Genomic DNA, 16,772 nt, shown 5'->3' on the forward strand with positions numbered 1-16,772 from the left:
TGAAGACTTAGGCCATGGGCAAGCGTTATTGACCAGGGACGGGAGAAGTAAAATGCCTGAATCATGCGAGCAACAATTCCAATTTTCAATTTTGTCCAGGGATTGGCTATGGTGAATGCAGAAAAGCCAATGTTTCGAAACAAACCTGTTGGACATTAACCTGGTGTTGTAAGACATCTTACTGTGCTCACCATAGTCCAACACCGGCATCTCCAAATCATGGCTATCTCCAAACTAAGACAATGTGAATGCTTTTTGGATAGTGTATATCGCAAATATATTGTAGATGGTTGAATAAATACTAGAAATTAAGAGGGAACAAGTCAAGACCAGCATGGAGAGAAATAATCCTCACTCACCCGTCAGTCAGAAATATTGGCTGTCTCCCAAGCACTGGATCCGGGTTCTGTTACCGAGCATTGCCAATTTAACCTTAGGGCGATCAAATGAGGACTCTCAAGTCGCGAACGTTGCTTTGTGACTCGAAAGACGTCCGTGGGTGCAATTCAAATAACCATAGTTTCAAACTCCATCTACCTTCCATTGAACTCAGGTTTCTTCTTTATTGTTAACAATTACTTGCCATTGTGGGTTTGATGGCAGACCCAATTTTTTGCATTAAGAGGAGAAAGTGATTGAGGAGTATGTGGAAATGAACCAAAATGGGAACCTCTCGCCGTCCGTGGTTTGGAAGGTATGGAAGGCGGTAGTGAGGGGGGAGGTCATTTCATTCAAGACAAAGGTGGTTAGCGAGGCGCGTTAGGAATGGCAGCGTGGATCAGGGAGATGTTGGCGGGCGATGGAATATATCTGATGCACACGGAAGCGGCACATTTAGTGAGGAGGAAGGAGTTGCAGGTGAAGTTTGACCTTCTATCGAAAGGGAGGGCGGTTCAGCAATGGAGGCCCGCAAGGGATTGGCTATTAGTATGGTGAACAAGCCATTGGATGGCTGGCTGGTCATTTCCATCGGCAGGCAGCAGCGATGGAGGTGGGAGGGAGTATTTCTGCATCTGAATGTGAACTGGTTCGTGGATTTAGAAGAATGTTGATAATATTTTTGTGACATTTGGGCATTTTGGATCTGAAGCGCGGGGAGTATCGAACTTATATTTGATAATAAATGTAAAATCCTCCCTTTAGTTGATGCGGAGTGGAAACGTTAACTCCGTTTCTCTCTCCACTGATGATGCTAGACCGGCTGAGTTTTCCCTGAAGTTTCTGTTTTTGTGTGTTGAAATTTAATGGATTTGCTTTAACACATATGTGTCTGGACCCTGAGGATAATACCTGCATTTTCAGAATCCAGCACTAACTCCAGTTTGTATTTTGATTTCTGTCGGTGCATTATCGCCCTGTCAACAAATAATGAAAGAAAATGCACAGAGTCCAACAGCAAATTGCGATTTTAAATCAAATCAAATGGCATTTCCTAATTCAACAAAGCGGTGCTATCAAAACTTTCCTATAGCAACCTTAACAAAGCTATTGGCTCATCTCGGGTTTGGATTTCGTCAGGTTCTGAATGAAAGAATATTTATTGCGAACTCAATAATGTTGAGAATTGTATTCTGTGTGTCTGCCTGCTACTACCGAATAAAAAAATACCTTCCGCGTCAAATCACCGAACAGCGTCTGCTCTCGTGTAGTCCTGGCCGAGTGGTCAAGGCGATGGACTAGACATCCATTGGGGTTTCCACGCGCAGGTTCGAACCCTGCCGACTACGTATGTTCTTTTTCTCATTCAGGTTCAACTTTCACCACGTTCTTTGGAACGAATGGTGTCTGATGCGAAATGGTATCCCACACTTTGCAAAAAGACCAGTTGTTTTTCCCAACAGAGTGCGCTCTATTTGAAAAGTCGGGACACAGTTCGACATGTGTTATTATTCAGTGATTGGAAAAGTTAACAACGCTTTCTGGATAAGAATTATACAATGGAACATATGCCATTAATTAGTGAACGGAGATGGACAGACAGCTTGCTGATGAAGAGTTAGGCCATGGGCAAGCGTTATTGACGAGGGAGGGGAGAAGTAAAAGCCTGAATCATGCGAGCAACAATTCCAATTTTCAATTTTGTCCAGGGATTGGCGATGGTGAATGCAGAAAAGCTAGTGTTTCGAAACAAACCTGTTGGACGTTGACCAGGTGTTGTAAGACATCGTTACTGTGCTCACCACAGTCCAACACCGGCATCTCTAAATCATGGCTATCTCCAAACTAAGACAATGTGAATGCTTTTTGGATAGTGTATATCGCAAATTGATTGTAGATGGTTGAATAAATACTAGAAACTAAGAGGGAACAAGCATGGAGAGAAATAGTGCTCACTCACCCGTCAGTCAGGAATGTTGGCTGTCTCCCAAGCACGAGATCCGGGTTCGCTTACCGAGCATTGCCAATTTAACCTTGTGGCGATCAAATGAGGACTCTCAAGTCGCGAACGTCCGCGGGTGCAATTCAAATAACCATCGTTTCAAACTCCACCTACCTTCCATTGAACTCAGGTTTCTTCTTTATTGTTAACAATGACTTGCCATTGTGGGTTTGATGGCAGACCCAATTTTTTGCATTAAGAGGAGAAAGTGATTGAGGAGTATGTGGAAATGAACCAAAATGGGAACGTCTCGCCGTCCGTGGTTTGGAAGGTATGGAAGGCGGTAGTGAGGGGGGAGGTCATTTCATTCAAGACAAAGGTGGTTAGCGAGGCGCGTTAGGAATGGCAGCGTGGATCAGGGAGATGTTGGCGGGCGATGGAATATATCTGATGCACACGGAAGCGGCACATTTAGTGAGGAGGAAGGAGTTGCAGGTGAAGTTTGATCTTCTATCGAAAGGGAGGGCGGTTCAGCAATGGAGGCCCGCAAGGGATTGGCTATGAGTCTGGTGAACAAAGAACAAACAAAGAACAAAGAAATGTACAGCACAGGAACAGGCCCTTCGGCCCTCCAAGCCCGTGCCGACCATACTGCCCGACTAAACTACAATCTTCTACACTTCCTGGGTCCGTATCCTTCTATTCCCATCCTATTCATATATTTGTCAAGATGCCCCTTAAATGTCCCTATCGTCCCTGCCTCCACTACCTCCTCCGGTAGTGAGTTCCAGGCACCCACTACCCTCTGCGTAAAAAACTTGCCTCGTACATCTACTCTAAACTTTGCCCCTCTCACCTTAAACCTATGCCCCCTAGTATTTGACCCCTCTACCCTGGGGAAAAGCCTCTGACTATCCACTCTGTCTATGCCCCTCATAATTTTGTATACCTCTATCAGGTCGCCCCTCAACCTCCTTCGTTCCAGTGAGAACAAACCGAGTTTATTCAATCGCTCCTCATAGCTTATGCCCTCCATACCAGGCAACATTCTGGTAAATCTCTTCTGCACCCTCTCTAAAGCCTCCACATCCTTCTGGTAGTGTGGCGACCAGAATTGAACACTATACTCCAAGTGTGGCCTAACTAAGGTTCTATACAGCTGCAACATGACTTGCCAAATCTTATACTCAATGCCCCGGCCAATGAAGGCAAGCATGCCGTATGCCTTCTTGACTACCTTCTCCACCTGTGTAGCCCCTTTCAGTGATCTGTGGACCTGTACTCCTAGATCTCTTTGACTTTCAATACTCTTGAGGGTTCTACCATTCACTGTATATTCCCTACCTGCATTAGCCCTTCCAAAATGCATTACCTCACATTTGTCCAGGTTAAACTCCATCTGCCATCTCTCCGCCCAAGTCTCCAGACAATCTAAATCCTGCTGTATCCTCAGACAGTCCTCATCGCTATCCGCAATTCCACCAACCTTTGTGTCGTCTGCAAACTTACTAATCAGACCAGTTACATTTTCCTCCAAATCATTTATATATACTACAAAGAGCAAAGGTCCCAGCACTGATCCCTGTGGAACACCACTGGTCACAGCCCTCCAATTAGAAAAGCATCCCTCCATTGCTACCCTCTGCCTTCTATGGCCTAGCCAGTTCTGTATCCACCTTGCCAGTTCACCCCTGATCCCGTGTGACTTCACCTTTTGTACTAGTCTACCATGAGGGACCTTGTCAAAGGCCTTACTGAAGTCCATATAGACAACATCTACTGCCCTACCTGCATCAATCATCTTAGTGACCTCCTCGAAAAACTCTATCAAGTTAGTGAGACACGACCTCCCCTTCACAAAACCGTGCTGCCTCTCACTAATACGTCCATTTGCTTCCAAATGGGAGTAGATCCTGTCTCGAAGAATTCTCTCCAGTAATTTCCCTACCACTGAAGTAAGGCTCACCGGCCTGTAGTTCCCGGGATTATCCCTGCCACCCTTCTTAAACAGAGGAACAACATTGGCTATTCTCCAGTCCTCCGGGACATCCCCTGAAGACAGCGAGGATCCAAAGATTTCTGTCAAGGCCTCAGCAATTTCCTCTCCAGCCTCCTTCAGTATTCTGGGGTAGATCCCATCCGGCCCTGGGGACTTATCTACCTTAATATTTTTTAAGACACCCAACACCTCGTCTTTTTGGATCACAATGTGACCCAGGCTATCTACACCCCCTTCTCCAGACTCAACATCTACCAATTCCTTCTCTTTGGTGAATACTGATGCAAAGTATTCATTTAGTACCTCGCCCATTTCCTCTGGCTCCACACATAGATTCCCTTGCCTATCCTTCAGTGGGCCAACCCTTTCCCTGGCTACCCTCTTGCTTTTTATGTAAGTGTAAAGAGCCTTGGGATTTTCCTTAACCCTATTTGCAAATGACTTTTCATGACCCCTTCTAGCCCTCCTGACTCCTTGCTTAAGTTCCTTCCTACTTTCCTTATATGCCACACAGGCTTCGTCTGTTCCCAGCCTTTTAGCCCTGACAAATGCCTCCTTTTTCTTTTTGACGAGGCCTACAATATCACTCGTCATCCAAGGTTCCCGAAAATTGCCGTATTTATCTTTCTTCCTCACAGGAACATGCCTGTCCTGTATTCCTTTCAACTGACACTTGAAAGCCTCCCACATGTCAGATGTTGATTTGCCCTCAAACATCCGCCCCCAATCTATGTTCTTCAGTTCCCGCCTAATATTGTTATAATTAGCCTTCCCCCAATTTAGCACATTAATCCTCGGACCACTCTTATCCTTGTCCACCAGTACTTTAAAACTTACTGAATTGTGGTCACTGTTACCGAAATGCTCCCCTACTGAAACATCTACCACCTGGCCGGGCTCATTCCCCAATACCAGGTCCAGTACCGCCCCTTCCCTAGTTGGACTGTTTACATAAAGAACATACGTAGTCGGCAGGGTTCGAACCTGCGCGGGGAGACCCCAATGGATTTCTAGTCCATCGCCTTAACCACTCGGCCACGACTACACTGAACAAGCCATTGGATGGCTGGCTGGTCATTTACATCGGCAGGCAGCAGCGAGGGAGGTGGGAGGGAGTATTTCTGCATCTGAATGTGAACTGGTTCGTGGATTTAGAAGAATGTTGATAATATTTTTGTGACATTTGGGCATTTTGGATCTGAAGCGCGGGGAGTATCGAACTTATATTTGATAATAAATGTAACATCCTCCCTTTAGTTGATGCGGAGTGGAAACGTTAACTCCGTTTCTCTCTCCACTGATGATGCCAGACCGGCTGATTTTCCCCTGAAGTTTCTGTTTTTGTGAGTTGAAATGTAATGGATTTGCTTTAACCCAGATGTTTCTGGACCCTGAGGATAATTCCTGCATTTTCAGAATCCAGCACTAACTCCAGTTTGTATTGTGATTTCTGTCGGTGCATTATCGCCCTGTCAACAAATCCAGAAAGAAAATGCACAGAGTCCAACAGCAAATTGCGAATTTAAATCAAATCAAATGGCATTTCCTAATTCAACAAAGCGGTGCTATCAAAACCTTCCTATAGCAACCTTAACAAAGCTATTGGCTCATCTCGGGTTTGGATTTCGTCAGGTTCTGAATGAATGAATACTTATTATGAACACAATAATGTTGAGAATTGTATGATGTGTGTCTGCCTGCTCCTCCCGAATAAAATAATACCTTCCGCATCAAATCACCGAATCAGCTTTTGCGCTCATGTAGTCGTGGCCGAGTGGTTAAGGCGATGGAATAGATATCCATTGGGGTCTCCCCGGGTTGGTTCGAACCCTGCCGATTACGTATGTTCTTTTTCTCATTCAGGTTCAGCTTTCACCACGTTCTTTGGAACGAATGGTGTCTGATGCGAAATGGCATCCCCCACTTTGCAAAAAGACGAGTTGTTTTTCCCAACAGAGTGCGCTCTATTTGAAAAGTCGGGACACAGTTCAACATGTGATATTATTCAGTGATTGGAAAAGTACACAGCGCTTTCTGGATAAGAATTTTACAATGGAACATATGCTATTAATGAGTGAACGGAGATGTACATTCAGCTTGCTGATGAAGACTTAGGCCATGGGCAAGCGTTATTGACCAGGGACGGGAGAAGTAAAATGCCTGAATCATGCGAGCAACAATTCCAATTTTCAATTTTTCCAGGGATTGGCTATGGTGAATGCAGAAAAGCTAGTGTTTCGAAACATACCTGTTGGACGTTCACCTGGTGTTGTAAGACATCGTACTGTGCTCACCACAGTCCAACACCGGCATCTCCAAATCATGGCAATCTCCAAACTAAGACAATGTGAATGCTTTTTCGATAGTGTATATCGCAAATTGATTGTAGATGGTTGAATAAATACTAGAAATTAAGAGGGAACAAGTCAAGACCAGCATGGAGAGAAATAATCCTCACTCAACCGTCAGTCAGGAATATTGTCTGTCTCCCAAGCACTGGATCCGGGTTCTGTTACCGAGCATTGCCAATTTAACCTTAGGGCGATCAAATGAGAACTCTCAAGTCGCGAACGTTGCTTTGTGACTCGAAAGAGGTCCGCGGGTGCAATTCAAATAACCATAGTTTCAAACTCCATCTACCTTCCATTGAACTCAGGTTTCTTCTTTATTGTTAACAATTACTTGCCATTGTGGGTTTGATGGCAGACCCAATTTTTTGCATTAAGAGGAGAAAGTGATTGAGGAGTATGTGGAAATGAACCAAAATGGGAACGTCTCGCCGTCCGTGGTTTGGAAGGTATGGAAGGCGGTAGTGAGGGGGGAGGTCATTTCATTCAAGACAAAGGTGGTTAGCGAGGCGCGTTAGGAATGGCAGCGTGGATCAGGGAGATGTTGGCGGGCGATGGAATATATCTGATGCACACGGAAGCGGCACATTTAGTGAGGAGGAAGGAGTTGCAGGTGAAGTTTGATCTTCTATCGAAAGGGAGGGCGGTTCAGCAATGGAGGCCCGCAAGGGATTGGCTATGAGTATGGTGAACAAGCCATTGGATGGCTGGCTGGTCATTTCCATCGGCAGGCAGCAGCGATGGAGGTGGGAGGGAGTATTTCTGCATCTGAATGTGAACTGGTTCGTGGATTTAGAAGAATGTTGATAATATTTTTGTGACATTTGGGCATTTTGGATCTGAAGCGCGGGGAGTATCGAACTTATATTTGATAATAAATGTAAAATCCTCCCTTTAGTTGATGCGGAGTGGAAACGTTAACTCCGTTTCTCTCTCCACTGATGATGCCAGACCGGCTGATTTTCCCCTGAAGTTTCTGTTTTTGTGAGTTGAAATGTAATGGATTTGCTTTAACCCAGATGTTTCTGGACCCTGAGGATAATTCCTGCATTTTCAGAATCCAGCACTAACTCCAGTTTGTATTGTGATTTCTGTCGGTGCATTATCGCCCTGTCAACAAATACAGAAAGAAAATGCACAGAGTCCAACAGCAAATTGCGAATTTAAATCAAATCAAATGGCATTTCCTAATTCAACAAAGCGGTGCTATCAAAACATTCCTATAGCAACCTTAACAAAGCTATTGGCTCATCTCGGGTTTGGATTCCGTCAGGTTCTGAATGAAAGAATACTTATTATGAACACAATAATGTTCAGAATTGTATTATGTGTGTCTGCCTGCTCCTCCCGAATAAAAAAAATACCTTCCGCGTCAAATCACCGAAGCAGCGTCTGCGCTCATGTAGTCGTGGCCGAGTGGTTAAGGCCATGGAGTAGAAATCCATTGGGGTCTCCTCGCACAGGTTCGAACCCTGCCGATTACGTATGTTCTTTTTCTCATTCAGGTTCAAGTTTCACCACGTTCTTTGGAACGAATGGGTCTGATGCGAAATGGTATCCCACACTTTGCAAAAAGACGAGTTGTTTTTCCCAACAGAGTGCGCTCTATTTGAAAAGTCGGGACACAGTTCAACATGTGTTATTATTCAGTAATTGGAAAAGTACACAGCGCTTTCTGGATAAGAATTTTACAATGGAACATATGCTATTAATTAGTGAACGGAGATGTATATTCAGCTTGCTGATGAAGACTTAGGCCATGGGCACGCGTTATTGACCAGGGAAGGGAGAAGTAAAATGCCTGAATCATGCGAGCAACAATTCAAATTTTCAATTTTGTCCAGGGATTGGCTATGGTGAATGCAGAAAAGCCAGTGTTTCGAAACAAACCTGTTGGACATTAACCTGGTGTTGTAAGACATCTTACTGTGCTCACCACAGTCCAACACCGGCATCTCCAAATCATGGCTATCTCCAAACTAAGACAATGTGAATGCTTTTTGGATAGTGTATATCGCAAATATATTGTAGATGGTTGAATAAATACTAGAAATTAAGAGGGAACAAGTCAAGACCAGCATGGAGAGAAATAATCCTCACTCACCCGTCAGTCAGGAATATTGGCTGTCTCCCAAGCACTGGATCCGGGTTCTGTTACCGAGCATTGCCAATTTAACCTTAGGGCGATCAAATGAGGACTCTCAAGTCGCGAACGTTGCTTTGTGACTCGAAAGACGTCCGTGGGTGCAATTCAAATAACCATAGTTTCAAACTCCACCTACCTTCCATTGAACTCAGGCTTCTTCTTTATTGTTAACAATGACTTGCCATTGTGGGTTTGATGGCAGACCCGATTTTTTGCATTAAGATGGGGAAAGTGATTGAAGAGTATGTGGAAATGAACCAAAATGTAAACGTCTCGCCGTCCGTGGTTTGCAAGGTATGTAAGGCGGGAATGAGGGGAGGTAATTTCATTCAAGGCAAAGGTTGGTAGCGAGGCGCGGGAGGGAGGGCAGCGTTGATCGGGGAGATGTTGGCGGGCGATGGAATATATCTGATGCACACGGAAGAGGGACATGTAGTGAGGAGGAAGGAGTTGCCGGTGAAGTTTGATCTTCTATGGAAAGGGAGGGCGGTTCAGCAATGGAGGCCCGCAAGGGATTGGCTATGAATATGGTGAGAAAGCCATTGGATTGCTGGCGGGTCATTTCCATCGGTAGGCAGCAGCGAGGGAGGTGGGAGGGAGTATTTCTGCATCTGAATGTGAACTGGTTCGTGGATTTAGAAGAATGTTCAGAATATTTTTGTGACATTTGGGCATTTTGGATCTGAAGCGAGGGGAGTATCGAACTGATATTTGATAATAAATGTAAAATCCTCTCTTTAGTTGATGCGGAGTGGAAACGTTAACTCCGTTTCTCTCTGCACTGATGATGCCAGACCGGCTGAGTTTTCCCTGAAGTTTCTGTTTTTGTGTGTTGAAATTTAATGGATTTGCTTTAACACATATGTTTCTGGACCCTGAGGATAATACCTGCATTTTCAGAATCCAGCACTAACTCCAGTTTGTATTTTGATTTCTGTCGGTGCATTATCGCCCTGTCAACAAATAATGAAAGAAAATGCACAGAGTCCAACAGCAAATTGCGATATTAAATCAAATCAAATGGCATTTCCTAATTCAACAAAGCGGTGCTATCAAAACTTTCCTATAGCAACCTTAACAAAGCTATTGGCTCATCTCGGGTTTGGATTTCGTCAGGTTCTGAATGAAAGAATATTTAGTGCGAACTCAATAATGTTGAGAATTGTATTATGTGTGTCTCCCTGCTACTACCGAATAAAAAAATACCTCCCGCGTCAAATCACCGAACAGCATCTGCTCTCGTGTAGTCGTGGCCGAGTGGTTAAGGCGATGGACTAGAAATCCTTTGGGGTTTCCACGCGCAGGTTCGAACCCTGCCGACTACGTATGTTCTTTTTCTCATTCAGGTTCAAGTTTCACCACGTTCTTTGGAACGAATGGTGTCTGATGCGAAATGGTATCCCACACTTTGCAAAAAGACCAGTTGTTTTTCCCAACAGAGTGCGCTCTATTTGAAAAGTCGGGACACAGTTCGACATGTGTTATTATTCAGTGATTGGAAAAGTTCACAACGCTTTCTGGATAAGAATTATACAATGGAACATATGCCATTAATTAGTGAACGGAGATGTACAGACAGCTTGCTGAAGAAGAGTTACGCCATGGGCAAGCGTTATTGACGAGGGAGGGGAGAAGTAAAAGCCTGAATCATGCGAGCAACAATTCCAATTTTCAATTTTGTCCAGGGATTGGCGATGGTGAATGCAGAAAAGCTAGTGTTTCGAAACAAACCTGTTGGACGTTGACATGGTGTTGTCAGACATCGTACTGTGCTCACCACAGTCCAACACCGGCATCTCTAAATCATGGCTATCTCCAAACTAAGACAATGTGAATGCTTTTTGGATAGTGTATATCGCAAATTGATTGTAGATGGTTGAATAAATACTAGAAACTAAGAGGGAACAAGCATGGAGAGAAATAATCCTCACTCACCCGTCAGTCAGAAATGTTGGCTGTCTCCCAAGCACCAGATCCGGGTTCGCTTACCGAGCATTGCCAATTTAACCTTGTGGCGATCAAATGAGGACTCTCAAGTCGCGAACGTCCGCGGGTGCAATTCAAATAACCATAGTTTCAAACTCCATCTACCTTCCATTGAACTCAGGTTTCTTCTTTATTGTTAACAATTACTTGCCATTGTGGGTTTGATGGCAGACCCAATTTTTTGCATTAAGAGGAGAAAGTGATTGAGGAGTATGTGGAAATGAACCAAAATGGGAACGTCTCGCCGTCCGTGGTTTGGAAGGTATGGAAGGCGGTAGTGAGGGGGGAGGTCATTTCATTCAAGACAAAGGTGGTTAGCGAGGCGCGTTAGGAATGGCAGCGTGGATCAGGGAGATGTTGGCGGGCGATGGAATATATCTGATGCACACGGAAGCGGCACATTTAGTGAGGAGGAAGGAGTTGCAGGTGAAGTTTGATCTTCTATCGAAAGGGAGGGCGGTTCAGCAATGGAGGCCCGCAAGGGATTGGCTATGAGTATGGTGAACACGCCATTGGATTGCTGGCTGGTCATTTCCATCGGCAGGCAGCAGCGATGGAGGTGGGAGGGAGTATTTCTGCATCTGAATGTGAACTGGTTCGTGGATTTAGAAGAATGTTGATAATATTTTTGTGACATTTGGGCATTTTGGATCTGAAGCGCGGGGAGTATCGAACTTATATTTGATAATAAATGTAACATCCTCCCTTTAGTTGATGCGGAGTGGAAACGTTAACTCCGTTTCTCTCTCCACTGATGATGCCAGACCGGCTGATTTTCCCCTGAAGTTTCTGTTTTTGTGAGTTGAAATGTAATGGATTTGCTTTAACCCAGATGTTTCTGGACCCTGAGGATAATTCCTGCATTTTCAGAATCCAGCACTAACTCCAGTTTGTATTGTGATTTCTGTCGGTGCATTATCGCCCTGTCAACAAATCCAGAAAGAAAATGCACAGAGTCCAACAGCAAATTGCGAATTTAAATCAAATCAAATGGCATTTCCTAATTCAACAAAGCGGTGCTATCAAAACCTTCCTATAGCAACCTTAACAAAGCTATTGGCTCATCTCGGGTTTGGATTTCGTCAGGTTCTGAATGAATGAATACTTATTATGAACACAATAATGTTGAGAATTGTATGATGTGTGTCTGCCTGCTCCTCCCGAATAAAATAATACCTTCCGCATCAAATCACCGAATCAGCTTTTGCGCTCATGTAGTCGTGGCCGAGTGGTTAAGGCGATGGAATAGATATCCATTGGGGTCTCCCCGGGTAGGTTCGAACCCTGCCGATTACGTATGTTCTTTTTCTCATTCAGGTTCAGCTTTCACCACGTTCTTTGGAACGAATGGTGTCTGATGCGAAATGGCATCCCCCACTTTGCAAAAAGACGAGTTGTTTTTCCCAACAGAGTGCGCTCTATTTGAAAAGTCGGGACACAGTTCAACATGTGATATTATTCAGTGATTGGAAAAGTACACAGCGCTTTCTGGATAAGAATTTTACAATGGAACATATGCTATTAATGAGTGAACGGAGATGTACATTCAGCTTGCTGATGAAGACTGAGGCCATGGGCAAGCGTTATTGACCAGGGACGGGAGAAGTAAAATGCCTGAATCATGCGAGCAACAATTCCAATTTTCAATTTTTCCAGGGATTGGCTATGGTGAATGCAGAAAAGCTAGTGTTTTGAAACATACCTGTTGGACGTTCACCTGGTGTTGTAAGACATCGTACTGTGCTCACCACAGTCCAACACCGGCATCTCCAAATCATGGCAATCTCCAAACTAAGACAATGTGAATGCTTTTTGGATAGTGTATATCGCAAATTGATTGTAGATGGTTGAATAAATACTAGAAATTAAGAGGGAACAAGTCAAGACCAGCATGGAGAGAAATAATCCTCACTCAACCGTCAGTCAGGAATATTGTCTGTCTCCCAAGCACTGGATCCGGGTTCTGTTACCGAGCATTGCCAATTTAACCTTAGGGCGATCAAATGAGAACTCTCAAGTCGCGAACGTTGCTTTGTGACTCGAAAGAGGTCCGCGGGTGCAATTCAAATAACCATAGTTTCAAACTCCACCTACCTTCCATTGAACTCAGGCTTCTTCTTTATTGTTAACAATGACTTGCCATTGTGGGTTTGATGGCAGACCCGATTTTTTGCATTAAGATGGGTAAAGTGATTGAGGAGTATGTGGAAATGAACCAAAATGGGAACGTCTCGCCGTCCGTGGTTTGGAAGGTATGGAAGGCGGGAGTGAGGGGAGGTCATTTCATTCAAGACAAAGGTAGTTAGCGAGGCGCGGGAGGAAGGGCAGCGTTGATCGGGGCGATGTTGGAGGGCGATGGAATATATCTGACGCACACGGAAGAGGGACATGTAGTGAGGAGGAAGGAGTTGCAGGTGAAGTTTGATCTTCTATCGAAAGGGAGGGCGGTTCAGCAATGGAGGCCCGCAAGGGATTGGCTTTGAGTATGGTGAGCAAGCCATTGGATTGCTGACGAGTCATTTCCATCGGCAGGCAGCAGCGAGGGAGGTGGGAGGGGGTATTTCTGCATCTGAATGTGAACTGGTTCGTGGATTCAGAAGAATGTTCAGAATATTTTTGTGACATTTGGGCATTTTGGATCTGAAGCGAGGGGAGTATCGAACTGATATTTGATAATACATGTAAAATCCTCTCTTTAGTTGATGCGGAGTGGAAATGTTAACTCCGTTTCTCTCTCCACTGATGATGCCAGACCGGCTGAGTTTTCCCTGAAGTTTCTGTTTTTGTGTGTTGTAATTTAATGGATTTGCTTTAACCCAGATGTTTCTGGACCCTGAGGATAATTCCTACATTTTCAGAATCCAGCACTAACTCCAGTTTGTATTGTGATTTCTGTCGGTGCATTATCGCCCTGTCAACAAATACAGAAAGAAAATGCACAGAGCTCAACAGCAAATTGCGAATTTAAATCAAATGACATTTCCTAATTCAAGAAAGTGGTGCTATGAACGCTTTCCTATAGCAACCTTAACAAAGCTATTGGCTCATCTCGGGTTTGGATTTCGTCAGGTTCTGAATGAAAGAATATTTATTGTGAACTCAATAATGTTCAGAATTGAATGATGTGTTTCTGCCGACTCCAACCGAATAAAAAAAAACCTTCCGCGTCAAATGACACCGAAGCAGCTTTTGAGCTCGTGTGGTCGTGGCCGAGTGGTTAAGGCGATGGACTGTAAATCCATTGGGGTGTCCCCGCGCACGTTCGAACCCTGCCGACTACGTATGTTCTTTTTCGCATTCAGGTTCAAGTTTCACCATGTTCTTTGGAACGAATGGTGTCTGATGCGAAATGGTATCCCACACTTTGCAAAAAGACGAATTGTTTTTCCCAACAGAGTGCGCTCTATTTGAAAAGTCGGGACACAGTTCAACATGTGTTATTATTCAGTGATTGGAAACGTACACAGCGCTATCTGGATAAGAATTTTACAATGGAACATATGCTATTAATTAGTGAACGGAGATGTACATTCAGCTTTCTGATGAAGACTTAGGCCATGGGCAAGCGTTATTGACCAGGGAGGGGAGAAGTAAAATGCCCGAATCATGCGAGCAACAATTCCAATTTTCGATTTTGTCCAGGGATTGGCTATGGTGAATGCAGAAAAGCTAGTGTTTCGAAACATACCTGTTGGACGTTCACCTGGTGTTGTAAGACATCGTACTGTGCTCACCACAGTCCAACACCGGCATCTCCAAATCATGGCTATCTCCAAACTAAGACAATGTGAATGCTTTTTGGATAGTGTATATTGCAAATATATTGTAGATGGTTGAATAAATACTAGAAATTAAGAGGGAACAAGTCAAGACCAGCATGGAGAGAAATAATCCTCACTCACCCGTCAGTCAGGAATATTGGCTGTCTCCCAAGCACTGGATCCGGGTTCTGTTACCGAGCATTGCCAATTTAACCTTAGGGCGATCAAATGAGGACTCTCAAGTCGCGAACGTTGCTTTGTGACTCGAAAGACGTCCGTGGGTGCAATTCAAATAACCATAGTTTCAAACTCCACCTACCTTCCATTGAACTCAGGCTTCTTCTTTATTGTTAACAATGACTTGCCATTGTGGGTTTGATGGCAGACCCGATTTTTTGCATTAAGATGGGGAAAGTGATTGAAGAGTATGTGGAAATGAACCAAAATGTGAACGTCTCGCCGTCCGTGGTTTGCAAGGTATGTAAGGCGGGAATGAGGGGAGGTAATTTCATTCAAGGCAAAGGTTGGTAGCGAGGCGCGGGAGGGAGGGCAGCGTTGATCGGGGAGATGTTGGCGGGCGATGGAATATATCTGATGCACACGGAAGAGGGACATGTAGTGAGGAGGAAGGAGTTGCCGGTGAAGTTTGATCTTCTATGGAAAGGGAGGGCGGTTCAGCAATGGAGGCCCGCAAGGGATTGGCTATGAATATGGTGAGAAAGCCATTGGATTGCTGGCGGGTCATTTCCATCGGTAGGCAGCAGCGAGGGAGGTGGGAGGGAGTATTTCTGCATCTGAATGTGAACTGGTTCGTGGATTTAGAAGAATGTTCAGGATATTTTTGTGACATTTGGGCATTTTGGATCTGAAGCGAGGGGAGTATCGAACTGATATTTGATAATAAATGTAAAATCCTCTCTTTAGTTGATGCGGAGTGGAAACGTTAACTCCGTTTCTCTCTGCACTGATGATGCCAGACCGGCTGAGTTTTCCCTGAAGTTTCTGTTTTTGTGTGTTGAAATTTAATGGATTTGCTTTAACACATATGTTTCTGGACCCTGAGGATAATACCTGCATTTTCAGAATCCAGCACTAACTCCAGTTTGTATTTTGATTTCTGTCGGTGCATTATCGCCCTGTCAACAAATAATGAAAGAAAATGCACAGAGTCCAACAGCAAATTGCGATATTAAATCAAATCAAATGGCATTTCCTAATTCAACAAAGCGGTGCTATCAAAACTTTCCCATAGCAACCTTAACAAAGCTATTGGCTCATCTCGGGTTTGGATTTCGTCAGGTTCTGAATGAAAGAATATTTATTGCGAACTCAATAATGTTGAGAATTGTATTATGTGTGTCTCCCTGCTACTACCGAATAAAAAAATACCTCCCGCGTCAAATCACCGAACAGCATCTGCTCTCGTGTAGTCGTGGCCGAGTGGTTAAGGCGATGGACTAGAAATCCATTGGGGTTTCCACGCGCAGGTTCGAACCCTGCCGACTACGTATGTTCTTTTTCTCATTCAGGTTCAAGTTTCACCACGTTCTTTGGAACGAATGGTGTCTGATGCGAAATGGTATCCCACACTTTGCAAAAAGACCAGTTGTTTTTCCCAACAGAGTGCGCTCTATTTGAAAAGTCGGGACACAGTTCGACATGTGTTATTATTCAGTGATTGGAAAAGTTCACAACGCTTTCTGGATAAGAATTATACAATGGAACATATGCCATTAATTAGTGAACGGAGATGTACAGACAGCTTGCAGTAGAAGAGTTACGCCATGGGCAAGCGTTATTGACGAGGGAGGGGAGAAGTAAAAGCCTGAATCATGCGAGCAACAATTCCAATTTTCAATTTTGTCCAGGGATTGGCGATGGTGAATGCAGAAAAGCTAGTGTTTCGAAACAAACCTGTTGGACGTTGACATGGTGTTGTCAGACATCGTACTGTGCTCACCACAGTCCAACACCGGCATCTCTAAATCATGGCTATCTCCAAACTAAGACAATGTGAATGCTTTTTGGATAGTGTATATCGCAAATTGATTGTAGATGGTTGAATAAATACTAGAAACTAAGAGGGAACAAGCATGGAGAGAAATAATCCTCACTCACCCGTCAGTCAGAAATGTTGGCTGTCTCCCAAGCACCAGATCCGGGTTCGCTTACCGAGCATTGCCAATTTAACCTTGTGGCGATCAAATGAGGA

At 44.3% G+C, this 16,772-nt stretch overlaps 8 non-coding genes across 8 annotated transcripts; 7 read left to right on the plus strand and 1 right to left on the minus strand.

Moving 5' to 3' along the window:
- Window positions 1–1,645: 1,645 nt before the first annotated feature.
- trnas-aga (transfer RNA serine (anticodon AGA)) lies at window positions 1,646–1,727 on the plus strand. Its single transcript has one exon. It is a non-coding gene; the product is annotated as a tRNA-Ser (tRNA).
- Window positions 1,728–5,282: 3,555 nt separating this feature from the next.
- trnas-aga (transfer RNA serine (anticodon AGA)) lies at window positions 5,283–5,364 on the minus strand. The gene has a single exon. It is a non-coding gene; the product is annotated as a tRNA-Ser (tRNA).
- A 715-nt stretch (window positions 5,365–6,079) lies between these two features.
- On the plus strand, window positions 6,080–6,161 carry trnas-aga (transfer RNA serine (anticodon AGA)). The gene has a single exon. It is a non-coding gene; the product is annotated as a tRNA-Ser (tRNA).
- Window positions 6,162–8,069: 1,908 nt separating this feature from the next.
- trnas-aga (transfer RNA serine (anticodon AGA)) lies at window positions 8,070–8,151 on the plus strand. Its single transcript has one exon. It is a non-coding gene; the product is annotated as a tRNA-Ser (tRNA).
- Window positions 8,152–10,056: 1,905 nt separating this feature from the next.
- On the plus strand, window positions 10,057–10,138 carry trnas-aga (transfer RNA serine (anticodon AGA)). Its single transcript has one exon. It is a non-coding gene; the product is annotated as a tRNA-Ser (tRNA).
- Window positions 10,139–12,013: 1,875 nt separating this feature from the next.
- Window positions 12,014–12,095, plus strand: trnas-aga (transfer RNA serine (anticodon AGA)). Its single transcript has one exon. It is a non-coding gene; the product is annotated as a tRNA-Ser (tRNA).
- A 1,903-nt stretch (window positions 12,096–13,998) lies between these two features.
- Window positions 13,999–14,080, plus strand: trnay-gua (transfer RNA tyrosine (anticodon GUA)). The gene has a single exon. It is a non-coding gene; the product is annotated as a tRNA-Tyr (tRNA).
- Window positions 14,081–15,986: 1,906 nt separating this feature from the next.
- trnas-aga (transfer RNA serine (anticodon AGA)) lies at window positions 15,987–16,068 on the plus strand. The gene has a single exon. It is a non-coding gene; the product is annotated as a tRNA-Ser (tRNA).
- Window positions 16,069–16,772: the final 704 nt, after the last annotated feature.

The sequence above is a fragment of the Scyliorhinus torazame genome, chromosome 4 (genome assembly GCF_047496885.1).
Source record: "Scyliorhinus torazame isolate Kashiwa2021f chromosome 4, sScyTor2.1, whole genome shotgun sequence".
NCBI lineage: Eukaryota > Metazoa > Chordata > Chondrichthyes > Carcharhiniformes > Scyliorhinidae > Scyliorhinus > Scyliorhinus torazame.